Raw genomic sequence first — 23,668 nt, 5'->3', positions numbered from 1 at the left:
ACAGTAAAATTTGAACATCCGCGCAGCCACGATATCATCCGAGTCGGTTTTTCACCCGTCCAGTCATTAAAACCCCGATAACGAGTTCCTTCTATACATATGTGTGTGTGTGAATCCCTAAATCTAAATCTTGGACTTTGTTGCTCGTGTCGGGAATATCGAGGAAGGGGAAATGGGATGGAAAATTCAAATTTTTTCCCCAAAAGCGATCGCCTCGCCTCGCCGCCCACGCCAACACGGGCAAATTATCTTTAGAAATAGAAGTGCATCGTGACCTCTCCCACCATTTTATATATTCTCACCCCTGACCTTTCTCCAACGTCACGAGCATAGCCCGTGCGCGCGGCCTTCGCGATGGGTTACCTTTCCTCCCCCTCCCTCGCGTTTCCGTACGGTTTAGGTTTCAGAGTGGCGAACGTTTTTCGATCAAAAGCGTTGCCGCGTCGCGAAAATACACGGCGACCCGCGGCGTTGCCACGCCAGCGGAGAATTCTAATCTCGATTAATAATCGAGGAGCGGAATTTCGATTCGTGTTAATTTATTCGCGTGCAACGCAAGTTGGATATATCGGTGTATCGTGAAATATCGTAGAATCGACGTCGAATAGAGACAAATAACGAGGTGGAGAGGTGGATGTCGTCGATCGAATTCTTCTCCCGTTAACCCGATTGATTATCCCTCGACTTTTCGCATCGAGTAAGCGGATACCTTTTCGATCAAATTCCCCTTTCTGCCAAGTATCCTAGTTAGCTGTACCTCGTTTCGCGCCGGATCAACCTTCGGCCTCTCGATCGCGAGAAGAACGAAGCAATAACGGATATTAAAGATATATATATATATATTTTCTCTCGTCTTCTTCGAATCTTCGTTTCTCGATATTAGAAAACTTTTCCACGCCGCGTTCGTTTCCCTTCCCGGATAAATCCTCCGTATAAAAGATACGCTTTGCATCTAATTTCGTTCGGAGATGGACGAAATCTGTTTCGAGCCGCGTTGATATTTGGCTGTCCGCAAGAAAGCGGCGTTAAAGGGAGGGAATTTCTCGCCCTTGTCTCTCGTTTTGCATTTTTTAAAGACGTACCGACAGCGGGCCAGGCAGGGGAGGAGGACGCGAGTCGAAAGGAAAAGGGGACAGCGAGGGGGCCGCGGAGATTAATCAGAAACACCTCTCGACGTTAGTCGACGGGAGGAAGGGGGCTCTCTTGAGCCGTTGCCAGCTACCCTCTCGACAATGCAGACGCTCCTTTGTGTCTGCTGCTGCTTTGTTTAATGGCTGATGAGATGGAACTTTCCTGAGAGCGTGCCTTCTTTCGCAAAATTCCGACCGTGCTACGCTCTTCGAATGACCGCCTGCTGCCCGGTGTCCCTTCCCTCTTTATCTTCTTCTCTGTTTACGCGCGTACATTATTTCCTCCTATTTCGTAGTAAATTAGGAGAGGCGAAATCGAATTTTATATATATATATATATGTTATGGGAAGGAAGAAATGAGAGATGGAAGCTGGAGTTGGTTTGGTGGAGATTTCTTATTTCGAGAGCGCGGGATCATCTCCGCGCCGTGAAAGTTTTTGGTATTCCATCGAGGTGGATTGTTCCTCGTTGAACGAGAACGATGGCCGGCGATCGGCGTCTGGTACCCATCTACTCGACGAGTGGGCTCGAGCACCCACTTATAATAGCCTCTCTCACGCGATCTTGAATTTAACCTATCGATCAGGCCAGGAGTGGAGCGAGGATATTCGATCGCGCGGAATGCCTCGAAACGAGGCTCGATTCTTTCCCATCCTGCCAACCAAAAACTCCGAAGAATCCTTCATCCCTGCCAGCCGATTCTTCCCTTCTTTTCTTTCGCGTTCGCCAGCGATCCGAAAATCGTCGGAGGAAAAATGATGGAAATTCCACTTGAGAAACGTCTAATCCCGTTACTCGAGATCGAGAAACTATTTACGAGTGCAACAAAGTACAATTTCTTTGTAATTCGAAAGGGATATTCTTCTTTCACGCGATCCACGAAATAGGGTGTTGTTGCCGAGTCATCGGTCGTTCTAGCGGAACGAGCGTGATAATTGGTATTCATAGCGCGAGCGAGGTGGAAAAAAACGTGGACTTGTTGATTACGGAACGGCACGGGAGGCCGCAGTCGGTTAATTACATCGCGGTACGCATGGTTAATCGCGCGCACGTACGAGCGCACTGGCCGAAGCCGACCAAAATCTTTGTCGCTGTTTAATTAAGTCGCAAATTTACGGCCGTTAATAACTTAACGCGACTGTTGATCGTTTCATTGTTGACCAGCCGGCAAAACCGATACGGATTACCACGACGCACGTGCCACCTATATTCCTCTACAATTTCTCTTTCCAACCGAATATTGAAATACTCCGCGCGAAGGGGAAAACTTTTCACAACGAATACGTCGTACTTTGCTTCTCCGCCGAAACGTATCTTTTATTTCTTCTCTTCGAGAAGCGATCGTCTAGTAAAAAAAAAAAAAAAAAACAAAGTCGTATCGTATTTTGCCAGGATCGAATCGTTAAAAACTAGGGAGGAGGAAGAGACTGATTTTCTTGCGAAAAAATTAGGATCCCAAAGGGGATCGAGTTGAAGCGGAAGAAGCTTCGATATCTCCCTTTTATATATCTTTTCTTTTTTTACGCCTCTTCTTCCTGCCACCTTTTCCTCCGTCGGGCAGTCGGGTTAGTAGTTGATTCGAGAAGAGAAGAGCGAAGAGAGTGTACGTATCTGCTATTAGGACGAAAAAGAGAGGGAAAAAAGGAGGGAAAGAGAGAATGGAAGAAAGAGAAGAGAGAGAGAGAGAGAGGTGGCACGCGACACGGAGATAAGCGGTGTGTGGTGTGCCGTTGGCGTTCGGGCACATTCGGTTATGTTCGTGGATGGTCGGCGGTCGATAGAGCAAACACGGCCGCGCCCCAACCCCCCTTCGCGGAGGTGAGCGCACGTAGATGCGCGGGGCTAGCCGCCGGAGGGGATCAAAACCACTCCATCACGGAATATGTATCATAATTATTACAAGCGTTATGCCCTCGTGGGCCGAGTCGGCCGATACAGTCTCTTACTCTTACACCCAAATATAGTCGCAAATACGGTCGAGGCACAACGATTCGCCGAGAAAGAAGAATGGTAGGAAAACGTTGGAAAAATATCGTGTCGTTACGCGACTCGTTACGCTCGTATTTTTTGTAACCACGAGAAAAAAGAAAGATACCGTTCCGTCGTAAACGATACGGAAAAGATAATCCGACCATTCCCGCGATACGAGCGTATTTGATAGAAGCGTTCGTAGCGTGGCGACGCGAGCGAGCGAGATTCCAGTGGTATTATATTATCTCTAGTCAGCCGGGAAAGTTTGATACAGAGCGCTCTCGAACTTTCTGCGCGATTTCTGCAAAGTATTTCGCGCGTCTATCGCGTTAGTTACCATTGCATTGCAATGGGGAAACGATTCGACGGCAGATCGGAAGATAAATATTTCCAAAATTTTTCCCCTCTCGGACGCGAGAGATAATACTCGAGCGTTTATTTACTCGAGCGTGTTGGGAAAAAATCGAGGCGGTGAAAATAAACAGGATCTTCGGTATCCATCAGCATCACGCTGTGTTTCTCGCTGCGGTGGTAGTGGTTTCTTAGACGATTACGGCAGCGCCGACTTCAAAGCGTTAACCTCGCATTTTTCCATCCTCCGACTACTCGTTTTCGAGGTTGATCCTCGGCTTTCGCGTTTCGCCTTCGTTCTCATCGTAGGTCGGGGCCAAGCAGGCATGCGCGTTATGATTCGCTTCAACAGATTGCCAAGAAGATGCCGCGAACCGAGGTTGGCCTCTCAAAGAACCCCGATGAAACCATCCGTTGGTATCGCAGTCTTCTGTTTACCCTGGCAAAAAGAGTGGAAGATAGGGCGTAAAAAAAAAATAAAAAAGAGGAAAGAGAGAGGGAAGCGCGCGAGAGAGAGAGAGAGAGAAGGAGAGTGGAGAAACGTTAATGCTTGCTAGAGAGGGAGGAGGGGAGGACCGGGTAGGACGCAAATGGGATTGCCTCTCAAATTCCTCGAGGGCTCGTGCCAAGGACGAAGGAAGATCCGAACTCGGAGCGTTCCGTTTGTCCGCTCTTGATAAAAGTGCCTCCCAGCCGAGGAAATTGTCTCGGAAATTAATTCTTCGAAATTAATCCCTCCTTCGACTCCCCTCGTTCGACGAAACACGGTCGGAAAGCTAGGCCGAAAATTGGTCGCCAAACGTCCCATCCTTGGCTCCAACACCCAAATTTGAATATTTCTTTAAAGGGACCACGGAGCAGGAATCTCTAGAACGGATTTCCTTTTTTAACGGAATCGTCGGGCTGGAAATCGTTAAAGTCGAGGTGGGAGCAGCTGGGCATAGATCGTTATACGTGTCGAACGGGAGGATACGAGTGGAAAAAGTTAGCGGAAAGATTGTTATACGTTATTCGAAAACGGAAAGTCGAAACGTAACGAAGTTAACGGAGGTCGAAGCGCAAGCCTTGGAACGTATAGGCGAGAAAATTGGAGGGGGCGCGTTCGCTTTTCTCTTTAAGAGTCAAGTTTCCACGGCACGTACTCGCGGACGTAAATCCACGAGAGGGGAAGTCAAGATTCTCTCCGGTTTTTCTTCTCCCGTTTCTTTGCGAACGGATTCGTTCAAATTATTCTTTCGTTTTTCGCGTAACAGTTGTTTACAAAACAACTGATCTATACGCATCTAAGAGAAACTATAGAAACTATCTATAGAAGTAATCGCGTTGAATAATAAAAGCATAAATAAAATTTCAGTGAGGTTTAAATTCTTTAACAAGAAGCTCTCGTATCGTTCCTTTCGTCTGTCCTTGCGCAATTATATTTTACGCGACGAAATCCCATTCTATTATCCAGACGATAAGTTGGTTAAGCGGTAATTGGAAACCATCTAAGGTTTAATTTACGTTATCTCTGTGGGAATGAAAGTGTTTAGCAGTGTACGCGTGCTTATCGAGCGAAATAACGATCTTCCTTCTGCGCACGAGGGACTCGAGTGAAAATAATCTCCTCTGCCGTTGCGTTATAATTAGATCGAAATCTTGGCAATTGGCGCGATCCGGAATCGTTTCGATGAAAGTCGAAGCATGGTCGAAATTAGTTCCCTCCCTGGGAGGTGGCGCAGGTGCGGTCTCGCGATGCGGCCAACCGGTTGCGCGAGACACCGGAGCAGGCCAGGCGGAAGCGGCGGAGATGGAGAGTAAGCGTCACGACTTTTGTCTCGAGTTTCGGGCGAACGTCGATACGCCGGCCAGAGGGGAACGGAGGAAGGGATACGAGCGAATACAGGGGAGAATTTGACGCTTCTTTTTTTCCCTTCACCTGGTGATTCCGGGAGGAGGAAAATGGTGCGCGGCTGTTACTAACGGGCGCGGCCGCTCGTTTGCCTCTATTTATGTCGGCCGGTCGACACTGTGTTATCACGGGGAGAAAAGCGTGCGCGTGGAACGAGGAGCGGCGAAAGTGGATGTGCGTACACCATGGGGAGGAACCACACGGTGTTTGCACAGTCGCCGGCAAACATTGTAATCCGGTAACACTCCGAGGCTGCGAGGATTGGTGGAGAGAGGCGAGCGAGAGAGGGAAGAGTTGGGAGGAAAAGGAGCGCGGCGAGGGTGGTGGTGCGAATGCGGGGATGGATCACGTGCTACTTTGTGCACCGAGTGCCAGTCAGTCTGCGAATAAACGGACGAGTGAGCACATCCGGCTAAATCCGCTTCGAATTACGCGTTCAACATTAAAACGAATGCGACCTTTTTCATAATGGAATTACACGGAACAGAGACCAAACGCGTATCCTGTCCTCTTTTTTCCTTTCTTCTTTTAAAAACCACCATTCTTGTTTTTTCGCCGATCCGTGAATATTCACGCGTCCCCAAATACACACGTATATATATATTTTTCCTTGCATCGATCGAACGAGCGCAAATACGAACGGTTTTCGAGCGAGGGAAATTAGTTTGCCTCGTCTGATCAAACATTTATGATAATTCGTAGGATAGCATCGGATAGAAACGCGGAAACGAAACAATGGGTTGGCTTGGTATCGGTCGGCGTTTCGTATTCATCGACCGAAGGATGGAATGCAAAATTATACGAGCGAATTAATCCGTCGATCTCGAGCGTGAACGCTTGAAGCGAGACGTTTGCTTTTTCGCAATCCGCAAAGACGTATTTTTCGATTCGAAAAGGATACAGATTCCGTCTTGATTAGGATTGTCGACGTAATTAACGAGATCCGAAACGGGGAGATTCGAGAGCCGGCTGCTTGCTCTGACGCGCGAAACGAATGGCCCGTCGTAATCGCGGCCTAAACGTCCGACATTTGTTATCTTTAAACCGAGGGTGGAGGTAGGGATTGGAAGGGGATGGACCGGAAGAGGGTGGACGTTGGTTGAGAGATGGATTAGCGGAATGATCAGCGACACCTAATGGGAGGCGTACGTCCGCCCTTGCGCCGTATATCGTATTATTCCAACGCCTCTTATCCCTTCTTTCTTTCCTTCGTTCGGCGCTGAAGAAAAACAAAATTCGATCTCGACGGGTTCGTCGAAGATACGCGAAAGAATTTTCAGAGAAATTTGTTTTCACCTCGATCGTCACGTTGGAATCGAGAGATATTTCGTAAAGAAGAGAAAAGGAAGGGGAGAGAATGGTTTAGGGAGAAATAAGTTTATCGTATGGGGTCTTAATGTACTAAAGCGCTCACGAGTCGAGTCGAGGAGCAAGGTGCGACGCAAAGGAATGCGAAATTAAGGCAAACATTTTTTTTCCCTCTCTCTCTTTCCGCGGGCGCGTAGAGATATATCGCACGCTTTTTAATGAAACAAAGTGCACTTGTAGGGATATAGAAGGAGAGGGGGAGGTTTCTTTGAACGCAACGAAGGAAGATGTTTCTTCGAAATTATTCAACTTCCTCTTCCGTCAACCTCTTCTTTGTACCGAATCACAACTCCGTGAAACGTTCTATAACCAGGGAGAGGAGTCTTTTTTAAAATATATATATATATACCGATCGATCTTCGTTAATTGATACTTTGGAAGCGAGAGAGAGAGAGGGATTGGAACGAGAGGGCCGAGAAATTGAATTCGATATTCCGTATAACCTTTAACTACTCGTGGCGCGCTTTGGAGTCTTGCAGTTTCTCCGACTTTTCCCTTTTATCGCGATATTAAATATTAATAAAACGAGGTCTCCCGTTCAAGCGGTGTAACTCGTTTCGATCAGTTCGATACCATCCCGTCTCTCCGCTCGATGTTGCTCGACCCATTTCCTTATCGAGTCCTCCCCGTTGCGTCCTTATCGTTTCGAATCGATCTTGCCACGCGTTTAACGGAAACCTCGTTGACAAGTTTGCCATTGATAGTGGGTGTGACGAGATGCGCGATCCGATCGTTGCGAATACGTGGATCAAAGGTCGACAAGCTCGCGACGAGTTTGCATCGATAATCAGCTCGCCACAGATTTCCAGTTAATTTACGTATACCCAGACTGGACGTGGATGGAAACGCGGCTCGATCACCGTAATTTCCCGTTTATTCGGGGAGAGGAAGATAATTCGATATCTCCAGCCGTCTCCTTCGATCCGTCCCTTAATTCCACGAATCGTCCGCGCTTTCTCGCCTCCCCACGGATGGATGGGAAGCCTCGGTTTCCCCCCACACGGGATTATCGGTTTATCGTAAAACTCGTACCCAGCGTTGCGCGTGCCTTCCGTCATGAGAATCGGCAAAAGCGGTTTCTCGCCAAAAGTTTCGGACGATCTTATTCTAGTTTTAATCCATCCATCTTTAAGATATCGCGAATAATCCAATCCGTATCTTTTCTTTAAAGTCACGATAACGCGGAGACTCGGTGTGGAAATTAATAAAATAGTACGGGATTAACACGGAGCGCAACGCATAAAATTTTCACGAGGGGGAAATCATCGATCGAATAACCTTTTCGAATTCGTGGAAGGGAAGAGAATCGTTTTTATCGGAGTTGCACGGTGCCTGCATCGGTTGAAAGGATTTTAAACACGCCTTCCTTTCCGCCCTAAACTTTCCCTCGACCACGATCCCGCTTCCTTTCTTTTTTTTCCCAGGGATGCTGCATTATCCGGGAAGAGGACGATTTCGGGGTTGGATAGGGAGGGTGGAAAAATCCGATTATCGAACAAGGCCGAATGCAATCGGTATAACAAGTCTGCGCACGTTGGCTAGGAAAAGCAGACGCGGCGATATAACTCGACTCTCTCGATGCTTCACCCCCTCCTTCACCAGGAGTGTCTTATTAATTTATGCAAACGTCGGCTAAATTTTGTCGCTGCTCTCCCTTTCTTTCTTCGTCTCTCGAGTTTTTTTTAATTCAAATTCGATTTTTTCCTTATTTTATATTTTATAGAAGAGTCGATGGAAGAAAGATGTTCGTTGGAGGATGGTCGACAGATTTTATTCCCTTTCCTTTCCTTTCTTTCGCGAAGAGAAAGGAACGAGAATCTCACTGGATGGTATTAGCCAGGGAATTTTCTATTTCAGATTCCGCGAATCCACTTTATCTTAAACTTGGTAATTCCGCCACCCTTCCAAACAATTCACCATCGCGATCTTTCATTCTCACGGGTGTTCCACGGCTTCTCCCTTCCCCTCTCCTCTCGTTCGATCCTCGTCGATGCCCAAACTCGTTCACGTTTCTCCTTTCCTTTTTACCCGCGGAAACAGGGAAAAGAAATAAAGAACGGAGACGAGAAGTTATCGTGGTTGTCACGAAACGAATAAAACACGAGAGGAAGGTGTTATTTAACGAGGCACGGGTGGAAATATTGCGGGGAGGGGATGAAGTTTAAAGTAGGTGGAAATTCTCAGTCCCTAAAAATATAACGGAAAGGTTTAAGGGAGGAAGGAAAAAAAAAATACATTCCCTCCTCTTCTCCCTGGGGGCACCGTCGAGACTGACGCGTAACTCGTGCACTTTCCGCAACGACGGTGCACAAATACGTTTTAAAATTAGTACGCGTACTTGGCTGCACCTGCGTTTATACTCGGACACTTGGCAAACACACTCGACCCATTAGCGTTTCTCCTCCTCCTGTGTTCGACGGAGTTCTTCTTGGAGGAAAAGAAGAAATTATATCAGAAAGGAAAAGGATTTGTATCAGGCGAACAACCTCGTAATTGAATCACGCTCGGGGCAAGTAAGGCGTGAAACGCGGCTTGCGTCGTGGCGCTGGTCTCGTTTGCTCGAGAAAGGAGGGGGGAGTCCCTTGGAAAATGTATCGCGTCGCGAGGAAGGAAGAGAAATTTGGCGAAACTTTTCGAGGGCGAGCATCGACGCGTCACCGATCGAAATTTCCGAACCCCTTCCTCTCGCCGTTTTCAAACCGAGCTAATTGCACGAAGCGAGATTTAAAACCCGTTTCACGATATCCGTGTCAATTTTCCATCGTCGCGCGTCGTTGCACCTTTTCGTATTTATCCGTGTTTCGCCTCTCTCTCTCTCTCTCCCTTTCTATATTTGACTTTCCGCTTTCCGTCCATTCGTTTGCCGTGTTCATCCTTCCGTCGAAAATGCGGATCGAATGGGGAAGGGGTGGGAGGGGGAGTATCGATAACCGAGGGGAGGACAGGAAATTACGGGAACAGAGCGGCGATAAAGTCAGAGATCGAGATGGAAGAGAGAGAGTTGGATGAAAGGGCGGTTGTACAAATCGAATCGCTTTTACGGCACTCGAACCCTCGCGTATTCCTCCTCGTCGACGCTCCAAGGACCAAGTTCTCTCTCTCTCTGCATTCCGGTTTCCTTCCCGCGTCGTTTGTCGCCGTAATTACGATGGTTGCGAGAAGAAGAGGATGGTTTGGAGAAAGAAGCGCGATTTAAAATTCTCGGTGACGCCATTCACCTGGATCCCGTGTTTACGAAATTTATGAATGCCCTCTCTTCTATTCGGAGATCTCAAGGATAAAAGAAAAACCATCAATCTCGGCGACCCAGATCTGGTCACGAGGAGGAGCAGGGAGGACGAGGAGAGGGGACGAGAATCTTTGGGAGGCGTTTATGAGCGAACTGTTCTCAAACTGTTTCGTAAGAAAGATAAATAGACGCTTTTGATAAAACTTGCTCGACACCGAAGCGAGCGCATTGAATTTCATTATTAAACGAGTTTTGATTTATCGTCTCGTTGCAATTCGCCTCCCGGATTAACCCGCCTCCGCTCCGAAACCATTCAGATTCGTTTATCGCGATTCTCTTCACGAACGAGTGCGTCCCGATATTATCGGCCAGATTAAAACGGACGGGTTTCGATATTTCGAAATACGGGCAAGCTCTTTCCACCGACCGACTTTCAAAATATTTTTCCACAGTTATCGAATAAACCGCGACGGGTAGATACCGCCAGCTTATCCCGACATCTGGTTACAGCTTCACTCCCCTTTAGCGCTAAATACTCCTCTCTTACGCCGAAAAACGTCCCGATTCCCAATACAAAATTCCAACTTTCGCTCGAACCACGCGGGCGATCGCGTGGAGGGGGCACGAGAGTTGGGCGGCGAATTTGCGTCGCGTTGCGCAATCGCCACGCGGCCACGCGTTGCGTCGCGACGCGTTGAAAACTCGCGTCATTTCGATCGATCGTTTCCGAATCATTGGCATCGCTCGCTTCTCATTTCCGCCCCGTTCTTCCTACTTTCCTCTTTAATTTCCACCTTCTCGCCAACCTTTATTCGCGTTCCTCGCTGTTTCTCCTTCGCTCGTCGCCTTCCTTATTTTCCACGGCTCGTTCGATCGGGTCCTCGAATCTCGAGAAACGCGAGTTACTTGGAGATACGGATCGGTCGGGAAAGAGTAATCGCGGCGGACGGAATGGTGGCGGATAATTAGACGGTCGGGAATTTTCGGGCGGGTCGTAGATGGCGCGATGGTCGATTAGAACGGGAAACTCGAGGCTATTGGTTTACCGTGAACAAAGGGAACGGGATTCCACGCGAACCTCGTATCAGGCCGTTAGTTACGTTGTCTTAAAAATTACTCTGCCCGATGCTCTGGGGTCGGAAGAGGTTGTGCGATCCGAGCTTACGATTTACCGTTGGTAATTACCAAAATTACTGCTCGCCCTAACCACTGTAATTATCCTCCTAATTCTCGGTAATCGCCGCGCCGATTATCGAACGTTCGAGTCCCGAGGATCGGGTGAAAAAGCTCGACCGATCTCTTTTTTATTCTGCAATTTCGCATTCATTCGTTTATTACTACTTCGAGTAGAAAATCGGAAGAAGAAGCTGCGAGAGTTTTCGAACGAAGAAGGCTCTTCTTTCTTTTTTTTCAACGCTAATCGCGATCGAAAACGAGTGGATCGAGCTCGGTTCGCGGAAAATGGGAGAAAGATTTTCGACTTTCTTACGTATTTATCGCGAAGAATATCATGGACGTCGGGACTCGAACGGCGCCAATTGGCACGTCGCCCCTTTCCTCGCCTCCCCCTCTTCTTCTTTTCGTCCCTCGAAGGAATTCGAGCCGTGTACTTATCCGTCGCTTGTTCGTCGCAACTGCAGGAACGAGCAAGGATCGAGTTCCCCCGATTCGCGAGTTTTATGGTTCTCTCGTCGGATCGGCGGAAAAAATTTTGGAGGAAATAACCACGTTGGTCGTTGGAAATTGATACACCAAGTTGACGAGCGACATAATTTCCACGCGAGGAGGGAAAAACAATTTTATCGTCGCGTCAATTACGCGCTTTTTTTCTCCTTTTTTCAACTTTACATTGAAATCGGGTCTCGAAATTGGCCGACGTCGACCTATTTTATCGTTCGTCACATCCCTGAATAATCACTTAAACGAGCATCGTGGTAAAACAACGGTTGGCGCGTTGGTTCGTTCATAACGAGCAACCGGTTGGATAAATTTAAGATTTTATTTCCCACCCGCGCGGTAGACGGAAACGAGTGGACGATGAAGGATTCGTTAAAATTATATTTCGATCGTTGAATTGGGGACAGGTTGAAAGGAAAGAAGAAGAGGAGAAATCAAGAGCGGGGGAAGCGTAATGAGAGGAAGGGCGCGAGGGAATCGATATTTATAGAGTTAGGCGAGTGGTTTCGGTTTTAGCGTAGTTGGCGAGCACCGCAGCGAATCGCTCGACTCGAATTTAATATCGTGGGTCTTCCAATTTGGACGGAACGCCGTAAAACGATCCGGCCGAAACGTTTCGGCTTAATTCTCCCGGAATTTCTATCAACTTTTCCTCTACAGCGAGAGGAGAGAAAGAAAGAGTGGGGGCGCAAGAAACCGCCGAACGATCGTCTCGAATGCACCGAATAATTGCGCTCGTTTACATTTTTAATCGCTCGTTTCTGCGTTTCTCCGACGTATTCAGGGGAGGAAGAGGAGGTTAGCCCCCACGGAGATTCGTTCCAGTATTCTTATTCCTCCCTTCATTCCCTCGCACGCACGATCCTCCGCAATTTCTAATCTATTTCGCACGATTCGTCCCTCTCCGACATTATTCGTCGAACGCTTCGTTCTCTTCTCCAGATTTTCCTACGCGTACTCCTTGGCGAAATCTCCCGCTACTCTCCTCGATCTATTTCTTTCGCGAGGAAAGATGATCGATCGTAAGAATTGCTCCCCTTGCTCGAAAGGACGCTCGCTCCGCGATTAAATCACGCCAGGATCGAAATTTCTCTTTAAAAAAGAGAATGAGCGGAAGAAGAAGAATCTTGTTCTCGTCGTCCAAGATGTTACGTCGGTTGGAAAGTTTTTTTTTTTTCAAATGGGAACGATTATCGCGGAACGACTGCCGCAGAGCGAGGGAGGGAGAGAGGAACCGTACTGGAAGGGCACTGGAAGGGAAGAGAGAAAAAAATGACGGGATGGAAAACGAGGTTGATACATTTTCACGAGGGAGAAGGGAAAGGTCCTTTTAAAGGATCTCTGAAAGCACGAATAAATCACGTCCCACGGGCTCTCCCCTCGTTGGACTGGTATCGGCGGGGGTGGAAGCGGGGACACGGTACGCGCGTGGTAGCGGGTGTGTCAAAAATAATGGCCGATGTCTGTCGAGCGAGGCAATGTCGGGTACACCGCTGGGGAAATAAAAAAAAAGGAGGAAATAAAACGAAAAAAAGCGAGCCAAGCTTTCCATAAGCGAATCGTTCTTTGCCATGTTGTCGCGTCTCTCGAAACGGATCGTCGAACGAGGATTGAACGGCGATTCGTTATCGCGCGATTTGGACACGCGATCGCTTCGAGAAGAAGATTCGAGGATCGTTCGAAACTCGTCGTCGTTGGGAATTATATCGTTATCGAAAATCGAGATTGGATCGTTCGTCGAAGGAGAGAGGTGGAGGGTGGGAAGTTCGGCAAATTTAGCGTTCCTTTTCTCGATTCCGCTGCGACACCCTCTTTCGCCACGCGCGAGTAAAACGAAACGCGAGAGGTTGTTCGAAACAGTGCCCCCTTCCTCCCCTCTTATTCGAGGCGAAAGATGTCACGTTTTCTCGGCAGGGAACGCGTTGCACGTTGATTTTCCAGCCGGCGACGTCAGGGACACGGTCGAGGTCGGTATTCGTATTCGACGAATACCCGATATCGTACGTTCGACGCAGCGAAACGTATCGAATCGTTTGTTAACATGTCGATACCGTTAAAGTCGAAAATTGCGATCGATCGAATGGCCGGGAAATATAGATTGATAAAAAGAATTCGAGTCGAGTCGGGTATACGATTTATAGGGGATAATATTCCTCGGGTTGGAGGGAGCGTCGAATTTGTAATAATCGCGAGGAGTACAAGGTGGAATATTACGGATGGAGTTGGAAAGTTATCGGGAGGAATTTCAGACGCGAGCAGCGAGAGGGTTGGAATTGCGGGATTATTTTATTAAAAGGTCGTAAATTCGCGCGGGCCGTGGAAAAATGGCGTGGCGCGGGCGAAATTGTGATCGCGTCACCTGCATGCACCGTGCACGAAATTGATGCTCGACGTCGGATCGACGCCGCGATAACATTTGCATGCGCCACGTGGATCCGCGCGTGAACGGACGCAAACGTAACTAAAATAACAAAGTTTATGCGCCAACATTTTCCAACGCCGCCGCGATAAATTGTTCTATTAAAAAGTTAACGTCGAGCGGATAAACCGACTCTTCTCGCCCCCTCTCTCCCTCGTTTCCCTATTTTTCACTCCAAACCTTGTTCCACCGATCATCCTCCTTTTTCCCCCGAATACCTTTCTCCTATAAAACGAAATAAAAAAAAGGGGAAAAAACTCGCGCTCAAGAGGAGGGGAGGGGGTCGATCCGAGAAAACGCAGATCCCGTTTTCCCATACTTGGAACAGCTCGATGGATCCTCGATAAACCGATGCTCGCGTTTAACCCGATAAATTGCCGGTAATTTGCCGCCTTTCGATAAACGGCCTCCACGTGCAAATCGCTCGTGAAGATTAGCGGAATCGGCCGCGAGAAAACGCCACCGCCAACGACCATCGCGTATACCTTTCTCGTATATCGATAGCGATTCCGAACCGTGAACCGGATATTTATCGCATCGCGCGCCAAGATAAAGGAACGTGCGAAATACCACGTGCCGTGCGCGATAACGTTCATTATCCGTTCCCGTTTCGACCGATAGTCGATCCATCCTGCCCGGAACTCGTCCACAATCTCTCTCTCTTTCTCCTCTTTCCACCATCGATCGAACCGTAACACCGTCTTCGCTCGACCGACGATCATCCGAAAGCTTGGATTTTTCCGAGAGAAGCGAAGGGAACACGGAGGAATATATCTCGAAATTAATTCGATAACGCAGAGAGAATAATGGCGATATATCGAAAAATGTACACGCACACGCGTGCGTTTCGCGAATCTGGATGTTGTGAACGATGTATAAATGATATTTGGTCTATCGCGAATCTATGTTATCGGTTTACGTGGCATCTGGATAATGTCTGAAAACGTTGGTGTCACGTACAGGCGCGTTAGAAGCACGTCGTCGCACACGGCCTACATTCGACTTCCGAACTTGTATACGCCTCTCTGCACCGCTTATCGCATCCTGTCGTTGTTAAATAACCATTTTAACACCTTTCCTCTCTCTCACTCTCTCTTAAACGCGTCGAGTCTTCGTCGCTTACCGCGAGATCGTTCCACTTTTTTTTTATAAAAGACGCTGCACGATACGAACCTTTTATTCCGCTGTTTCCATTCAGGGAAACGTTCGATATTACGCGTCCGTAAGCCGCGATAACTTTCGACTTCACGAGCGACACGAGTTATCGATCGTTGCATCGATTCGGAGCGTGCGGCAAGTCCGTGGAAAATGCTCGAGCTATAAAGTAATCTGACAAAAATGGAAGCGATTTCACATTCGTCTGTCACTCTATTCGAATACTGTTTCCAACTTTACTCGAAGCGCGGTGGATACAGGGAAGAGTCGTACGTATCGTCGTCGATCGCGGATCGAATCGACGAGCGAGCGCGATGATATTACTGACCACGGAAATAACGAACAGGTCAACCGAGGCCGTATCCAGTATCGACGCTTGGCGTTCATTTACATCGTAATGACGGCAAAGTGTGAGTGGCGTCAGGCGCACGATAACTCGGCGTTGAGCGGGTGACGGGAACCCTCTCCTCCCCGTACGCGAAGGGTGGAGTCGGGTCGAGGGGCGGGAACAGCGATTTCGCGGTTCGCTAAACAAATTATCGCATTTCGATAACGAGGCCACTGGTATAAAGGGGTGATCGGCTGGCTCGAACTCGAATCGCGCCAAAAACTCGCGAGCGTTCCACAGAAATAATAGCTGAGATGTTTGGAACGAGTCGAAGAACGTCGTCAGCTGTTGGTGGAAAAAAGTTTCGCGGAAGAAATGCGGATCCGATTGATTAATTTGAAAGGAAACGTCTATCTTCGCATTTCCAGTTTTGTTTCTTCCACGTCGCGTATATTACGTATCGAAACCTCGATGCATTCTAACGTGTCGATATAAGGTAAATAATTGTACGTACTCGAATAAACTAGACGTACTATAGATAGATTTCGAAAATATTTCAATCTTAAATTGCAATCGTAATTTGCAATAATAAATGAAAATAATTTTTACGAGCTTGAATATTCGTACAGCTCTTCTATTACGTGTAGCGTGTGGTGTCAGAATCGTCAACAAAGCGTTTGAAATGGAGATGGGCGGTCCTAGCGAGGACCCCTCTTGCCCCTGTGCCGTCCCGCGACACTTTTTTTGCACCAGTGGACGGTACGTAAGTGCTCGCACGCGTTACCAGGCACGAACGTCGGTGCTATCGATGCAGTATGAAAAGAGCAAAAAAAGAAGTGGATCGCGGATAATTGGCATAAGTTTTGTTTCACTTGGCGGCAGCTAGAGGGCATGTTGAAATACTGGAAGGAATAAGAGCTGTAGCCGGGGTCCCTGTTTTATTTGACGCGTTGCGACAAGTACGCGCGCACCTAGTCGCACCGAAAACGTAGGCCGTGCACCCAGACGAAATATACGTATGTGTATACGTATATAACGCGAGGATTTTATATTGATCGCGCGCGAGGTACGGTCGCACCGTATATGGTGCAAATACACGGAGAACGTAATCGATGTATCGACGTGTCCCGATGTTGAACTGCTAATTAATTACACACGGTTAATACCTTGCGCGTGCGACGGAAGTGAGTTGCGCGTCATCGATGCCCCGAGCACGCCACGTTCCTGGCAACGACCCCTTACCCGGGCCAACTGCCGGTGCAGTGACGTTGCGGCGTGACGTCACCGAGTGCATCTGTGACGTCAACAGGGTGCGGATCGCCGGAGTGGGGGCGAATCTCGTACAGGTGAAACATTTTACGAATCGGGTCAAGTCGCTTAAGCTCTCCTGCCTTTTTTCCTCGCTCACCTTTTATCTCTCTCCTCCACAGATTTTATCGTCCCAACGTCTATATTTTTTTTTCTTTTTTTCCTTCTTTCTTTCTTTCCTTCTTTTTTCCTTTCCTTAACGTACCGTCGCGATTTCGTTTACCGATCTGTTACCGTTCGTCCGCGCGAATCAAACGATTGGTTTCCGGTGAACAAATATTTCGCGTCGGCATCCGGGCACAATAACCGAGCAAACCCCTTCTCCCTTTGGTTTCTCAGATTCCTAGCTCTCGAAACCGGAGAAAACCTTTGATCTGGTTGACCTCGAGCCGTCCAAAGGGAAGTGCGGGTCCGCGCGTTTATTGGGAATAAAAATATCCAAGTACGAGATAAATTGAACGAGTCGCTATAAAGTGAGAAGAATGAAACGATTTCCTTCTTATAAGGAGCGAATCCTATCGTACGCGATGCGAACGAGATAACTATTCTCCTCGATATTTGTATACAATCTACTCGATCTGGATATACGTATGAATATAGAAATTTCGAGTCCGGGATGAAAATATTTCTATCTTTCTATTTTTTTTTTTTTTCACTTCGACGTACATTTGCCTTAAAACAATAACACATTCATCTCGATTCCCTCGCGTCACCTTTTTCCTCTCCCTTCTCGTCCTCCCATGTTTTTTCTAGACACGCTTCGAGTTTTTCTTCCATTTTCTTTCGGTCGTATTTCCATCGCAATCATCGTTTCGCTTTCTCATTTTTCTTTCCTTTTCTTTCCTTTTCTTCCTTTCTTTTTTTTTTCTTTCTCTCTTGGAATCAATAACGATGCCTAACCGGGGCTGCTAGAGCGGGTCAAGTGGCCATCCGCGGTTGTAAAGCCTGGATGCTTGGGTGCGCCGAATGCTGGGTAATATTAGCGAGCTAGTTTCGGCTAGACTCGTGCGAGGAATTGGCGAGTCAGCTCATCGGGATCGCGCTTTGTTCCGGTTCGGTTGGCTCGACGCGTACCGGAGAGCCATCCACCGTTGCATTCTCGGCTTAGACGAGTCGCACTCTATCTTGTCCGCCCGTTTACCGCTTACCCTCCCTATTCGTTCCCTATCGTTGAACCGCTTTAAGCCGGGAATTCATTGCTCCTCCGCCACGCGACTCCCTAACTCCTTTCCCCTTCCTTCCTTCCTTCGTTCCGTCAAGTTTAACGAAATCAATTTTCCCGTATCTCTCGTTTCATAGCTTCGCTTCTTGCGTACGATCCCTGTTCCTCGACTTTCGTTCGAAGGCATATCCGTGCACGCACAGACGAGAGCAAGAAAGCAGCAAGGACCGACCTACGTCGTGACGTACCGGTTTTTGGCCGCGCGATCCCTGCCGCGTAATTGTTTCACCTCGCCTGCTGTTGTACACCGTGTTTCGTATTTGCACGTTAAACGCTTCGACGTTGCCTGGCTCGGGCCGTCCTTTTTACTTGCCACGACTTTCAAGGCGGAAGCGTTAACGCTCTCTTACTCTTTTAACCGATTACGATCCCTTCTCTCTCGATCGTTGCTGTCATTACGACGTGAACGAAGAGTCTCGAACGAAGGAAGCGTTTAAGGATCGCGAATTTAACCGAGCGGAGAGTAGGGCAGCGGCGTGACGTCATCGGCAGGGAGGAAGGCACGGGCGAGTGGAAGGTGGTTTGAGGTCGATCTGCCGTTGACGTAATACGCAGTTTGAAGAAGGGATACGAGGAGGAGGCGTATGGGACACGGCTGGGTGTCGAGCATCGGTATCGACCGACGCAGCGGCGGTGTATGGGCGCTGGGCCACGGAGGCGTTAAAAATCGGCCGATTCGATCGGTCCTCGATCGTCCCCGAATAATACAGAGCGTTCCGCCGAGAGACGTCTCTCTCGTTAATCACGCGAGTCCCGTTGACTTTTAATAAATTAGCGGCGAGGGGTTAAGGGTGGATAATGAATCACAACAATGGCTCGCGCGGCTAATGAATTATCTTAGCTCCTCCTCCCTGCTCCGCCGCCTCTCCTTCTCCTTCGACAACAAGAACATCGGCGCCTCTTCCATCATTTCGGTCTGGCGGGGTGGTTGGAATCGGCGCCCGACCGCGTCCATGAAAAATTGCAGGTGCAGCTGACGACGCGTTAAAGCCTTATTAATTACGTCCGACCAAACTCTCTCTCTCTCTCTTCCACCCAGACATTTTTCAACCGCGACCGTTCCCTCCTTCTTTTCTCCAGAACGACGTCTCCGTTGAAAAGAATGGTCGCCGAACCGAGATAAGACGAAACCCACAGGTGATCACCCGCAAAAATTAGCTGGATGACACGGTTGAAAATCGAGAATGGTATATCGGGGAGAGAAAGCGGGGTTAGAAAAATTATTCGTGAGCCGAGGGGGCTGGATTACGTAATTACGGAACAACGAGATCGCCTCGCTTGGCTACCGCGCCGCCAGAAGCGGTGTATCGGTGTATTAATTAAAAATTGAATTTTTTCCGCTGACTCGGCTGGCACGACGCCGGGCGAAAAGCCCGGGGACCGAGTGTCAGGCAACTCGATGCATCGAGTGCCGTTACGTAACTCGATCGGTTAACATCCACCACCGACCCTTCCCTCCTTCCTTTCTTCCTTCTTTCACGACTTTCGTTCCTCGCGCTATCGATCCCGTGACCCGACGCCGAGAGAGCCCCCGCGTTTTTTCGCGCTCCAGGTGAGAAGACCGAGTCGAGGATTCGGCAATTATCCTTGCGATTGGTGTAAATTTAATTAGAATTAGGACGAAGGGGGCGATTCAAATTTTGTTTCGCGATCTAAAAGCGACGGACACGTTCGCGAACGCGATCAAAAGTTATCTAATTACGGAAAGAAGCGAGCAACGATCCCTCGGAGGGATTCGCGGAGATGAAAAGAAGCGAAAAAGTTTTGAAAACTCCCCCCAGTAGCGGTAGTAGTAGTAGTTTTCTTCTTGAAATAATACGAGTTTAGCGAAGAGTCGAGCGGTATTTTCTCCTAATCTTACACGTGTCTTTGGTCCGTGTCCGCCGCGAACACGAATCGTCGTCTCGGGATTGGGAAATCGAAGGTGGAGGTGGAGTCGGTTTCTCACGGGTCGGTCGGGAGATCGACTTGGCTCGGCTTCGGTTATCTCCGATGGGCGAATAATTAAGGATACCCCGTCCGAAACGTGACGGGGTTCACTTGCTTAATTTACACGTGGATAGGGCGACTACAAGGGGGATTCGAATTGGACGGCTTTGTAATCCCATCGGGAAATCTAATCGGGGAAAGTAAATATCCAGCTTAAGGGCACGAGTGTCGGGCAAACTTGAACTCGGGATAGAAGCCGTCCGTGGTTGTCTGTCGGCCGCGATATAAATTTCCCCGTCGGTGATTCTTCACTCGCGAACTTGCGAATTTCCAACACCGCGACTTTATCGACCGAACGAGCCGAGTTATCGACCGCGCGAGTTCGATGAACGGGCACCGCCGAATTCCTGCGTCGCTTTTTCGCACGAGAAACCAACCAAGGTACACACGCTCGAGTTGATTCGATATTAAAGATAGACGGAGGGGTCAAAGGCTGTTGAGCCATACGCTTACCTTTGCGCAACAACGTAATAACGTAATAATAGCTCGATGCGAGAAATTACTGAACTAAGATTTCTTTCACTTTCTATTCACTCGCGTGTATATATATATATATCGTTTTCCTTTCGTCGGAGGATTTCGGTTGACCCACGCGATATCTTCTCCGCGCACGTCCATTCCACTGTACTTCGATTAAGCGCATGTTTAATTTACTCGATGTAAGTTTCGATCGGAGAAAATTGGGAAATTTAACGCGATTAACACGAAGCCGAGAATAAGCGGCGATCGATCCGCAACGAATGTAACGGAGAATTTCAGGGTTTGTTATTTAATTTAACCAGAGCCCGTAACGATTATTTGTTATATTTAACGCGATTCCGTGTGGGGCGCGAGGTTGTTTTAATGCGAGCGAAATGGGGACGGAGGGGATCTAGGGAATTGTGGGAGAGATAGAGGAAACTAGATTAACATACTTGGAGGTTATCGTTGGTATTATCTCGGCGGTTATTGGAACGCAGCGAACGATATCTCTCCACCGTTTCGTCGTTCGTTGAAAACGCATGGAAAACGTATCAGCTGCGCGATATGGGGCGCGGCAGGTGTATCGAAGATCGGCCGGCTGGTTTGTATAACTGCGAGCGAGATTGATCTCGGTTGTCGCTATTAATAATTCCGGCTGGTGCCACGCTACGAATAGAATCCGTTATTATTGATAATGCGCGCTCCTCCACTGATTATTTATCGCTTCCTCCAGATCTTTGCTGATCGCTAATCGAGATCGGTTAAAATAATCAGTGTCAGATTTATTAATAATTTATCAAATTTTCAATTCGTCCAGTTCCAACTTGTTCTTAATAGTTTAGCTAAAAAAACGTTTATATATTTTTTACCCCATCGTCTATTCGAGATCGGTTAAAATACACTCGGGTCAAATTTATTAATAATTTATATTTTCAAAATTTATTTGGTCCAATTCGAACTCATTCGGATTCTTAATAGATCTAGGTAAAGAAACGATATATATATATTTTTTATCCGATCGTTTCTTCGAGATCGGTTAAAATACACTCGGGTCAAATTTATTAATAATATTCAAAATTCAATTGGTCCAATTTGAACTGATTTTAATAGGATTTTTAATAAATCTAGGTAAAGAAACGATATATATATTTATATATTTTTCACCGATCGTCTGTTCGTGATCGGTTAAAATAATCGTGTCAAATTTATTAATAATTTTCAAATTTCAATTGGTCCAATTCGAACTCATTTGGATTCTTAATAAATGTAGGTAAAGAAACGATACATATATTTATATATCTTTCATCCGATCGTTTCTTCGAGATCGGTTAAAATACACTCAGGTCAAATTTATTAATAATTTACATTTTCAAATTTCAATTGAATAAGAACTTGTTCTTGATCATCTAATGAAAGAAATGTTTGTATATTTATGTATTTTTCATCGATCGTCTGTTCGAGATCGGTTAAAATAATCGTGTCAAATTTATTAATAATTTTCAAATTTCTATTGGTTCAATTCGAACTCGCTGGAATTCTTAATCATTTAACTAAAAAAACGATATATTTATGTTTCTCATCCGATTCGAAATCGGATCCAATTCGAACTCGTTCGGATTCTTAATAGGTAAAGAAACGTTTATATCCATTTTCTCTCTTTTGAGAGGGAAGAATTTTGGACGCGCGACAGGAAGGAGAAAGGTATCGCGAAAATTGGTGGAAAATCAGGCGAGGCGAGAATTATCGCGATTCCGATAGGAATATCTCGCAGCTGGTTTCGCCAAACTTTTCACCGATAAAGGTCTCGCTCTTCCAAGAGCGGCGGCTACTTTTCTCGTTGCTCGAAAACTGTACGCCCGGATCGAGCATTCTCGAGACGCGAGAGCTACACCTTCCGCGCTCGTGCCTTCGACCAACTCGGGCCGAGCGCCGACCTTGTTATCCAAAGTCGCGGAGAGATAGAGACCGAACAGCGAGTGGAAAAACTTTGAAGCGAAAACGAGGATAAGTTGGGCGGCGTGCCGCCCTTTTATTCTCCGTTTCCGGGGAAAACGAGCGCGATTAAAGCAGCCCGCGCTCGAGATAGATCCCGAGATCCCCTCAGATCCCCTCGGTTTATCCTTCCAAACGTCTCGCAAATGCCTCCGCTCGATCGATCCGATCGTTCGCGCTCCGATTAAACCCGACACTTTTTCCCTTCCTCTTTTTTCCTTTTCCTTTTCAAAAAAATAAAAGCAGAGGGCCTATTCTCCTCCTTCCCAGCCTATTCGCGCATAGAACAACGATATAGATTTTGATAAATCTTGTTTCTTTGTGCGCAAAGAATCGAAATGTAAAAGTCTTACGCGTTAATTCGCGTGTGAAATCACTTCAACTTGGCAGTTTCTTCTCTGAGAGCCTATTCTCCTCCTTCCCATTCATATCTTAATTGATTATTTTCGTTCGAATATTTTGAAGAAAATTATTCTCCTTGGTCGCGTGGATATATCCGATCCAGAGGTTATTTCACGATGCTCGTTCAAAGAGATCTGCCGGCTGGGACGCGGATTCGAGAAATTCTGCTCGGTTCTTCACGGAACATAAGCCAAATCCCTCGATGGCCTTAATTATCGGATAAAAGTAGCGCTCCGGAATTATTATCGGTGTCGTCGTAAACTGTACAACGAAAAGCATTTTTCATCTTCGAGAGCGAATGCCACTCTCGAGAGGAAGAAGAAGGGATTTTCGAGCCAGCACACGATCCGGATCCGCACGTTTTCTACAACTTGAAATCATTTCACGCGCAATATTTTATCTTATCTTTACATACAAAGACACAAAATTTATATTTCACGAAACAATCACCAAAATGCATTCACGATTTGTTTCATTCTTTTATCACGTAATTATTCTTATTTTCGCCTTCTTATTCGTCCTCGCTTTCCCTGTCGTTAATCTCTTTACGAATAGAAGTAATTTCATCGTTCGACCAATCCAATCATCTCGAACTCGAATTTCCTCTCGCCGTATTCCGTGCTTAGAAAATTGAAAAACTTTGAGAATAATGTTTCTATCGGCACGATTGTCAAACTAACGCCAAAGATCCGTGATTTATCGATACATCATTCTCACGAGATTCCAAAAGGTATTCTGAAAGAGTCGAGCACAAATAAAATCGAGTGAGCATT

At 47.2% G+C, this 23,668-nt stretch overlaps 2 protein-coding genes across 18 annotated transcripts in view; one reads left to right on the top strand and one right to left on the bottom strand.

Annotated features, from left to right (window-relative positions):
- Nucleotides 1-15,517, bottom strand: part of LOC108000824 (ubiquitin-ribosomal protein eL40 fusion protein) — a 56,967-nt gene extending 41,450 nt beyond the window's left edge. For both annotated transcript variants that reach the window (XM_062074551.1, XM_062074552.1), the window contains exon 1: nucleotides 15,211-15,517. The gene's annotated coding sequence lies outside the window, so the exon portion shown is untranslated. The remainder of the gene's footprint in view (nucleotides 1-15,210) is intronic.
- LOC108000823 (protein turtle) overlaps nucleotides 1-23,668 on the top strand; it is a 100,592-nt gene that overhangs the window by 27,701 nt on the left and 49,223 nt on the right. The window lies entirely within an intron of this gene.

The sequence above is a fragment of the Apis cerana genome, linkage group LG4 (assembly GCF_029169275.1).
Source record: "Apis cerana isolate GH-2021 linkage group LG4, AcerK_1.0, whole genome shotgun sequence".
Taxonomy (NCBI): Eukaryota; Metazoa; Arthropoda; class Insecta; order Hymenoptera; family Apidae; genus Apis; species Apis cerana.
This window is presented reverse-complemented; position numbering and strand designations above follow the sequence as displayed.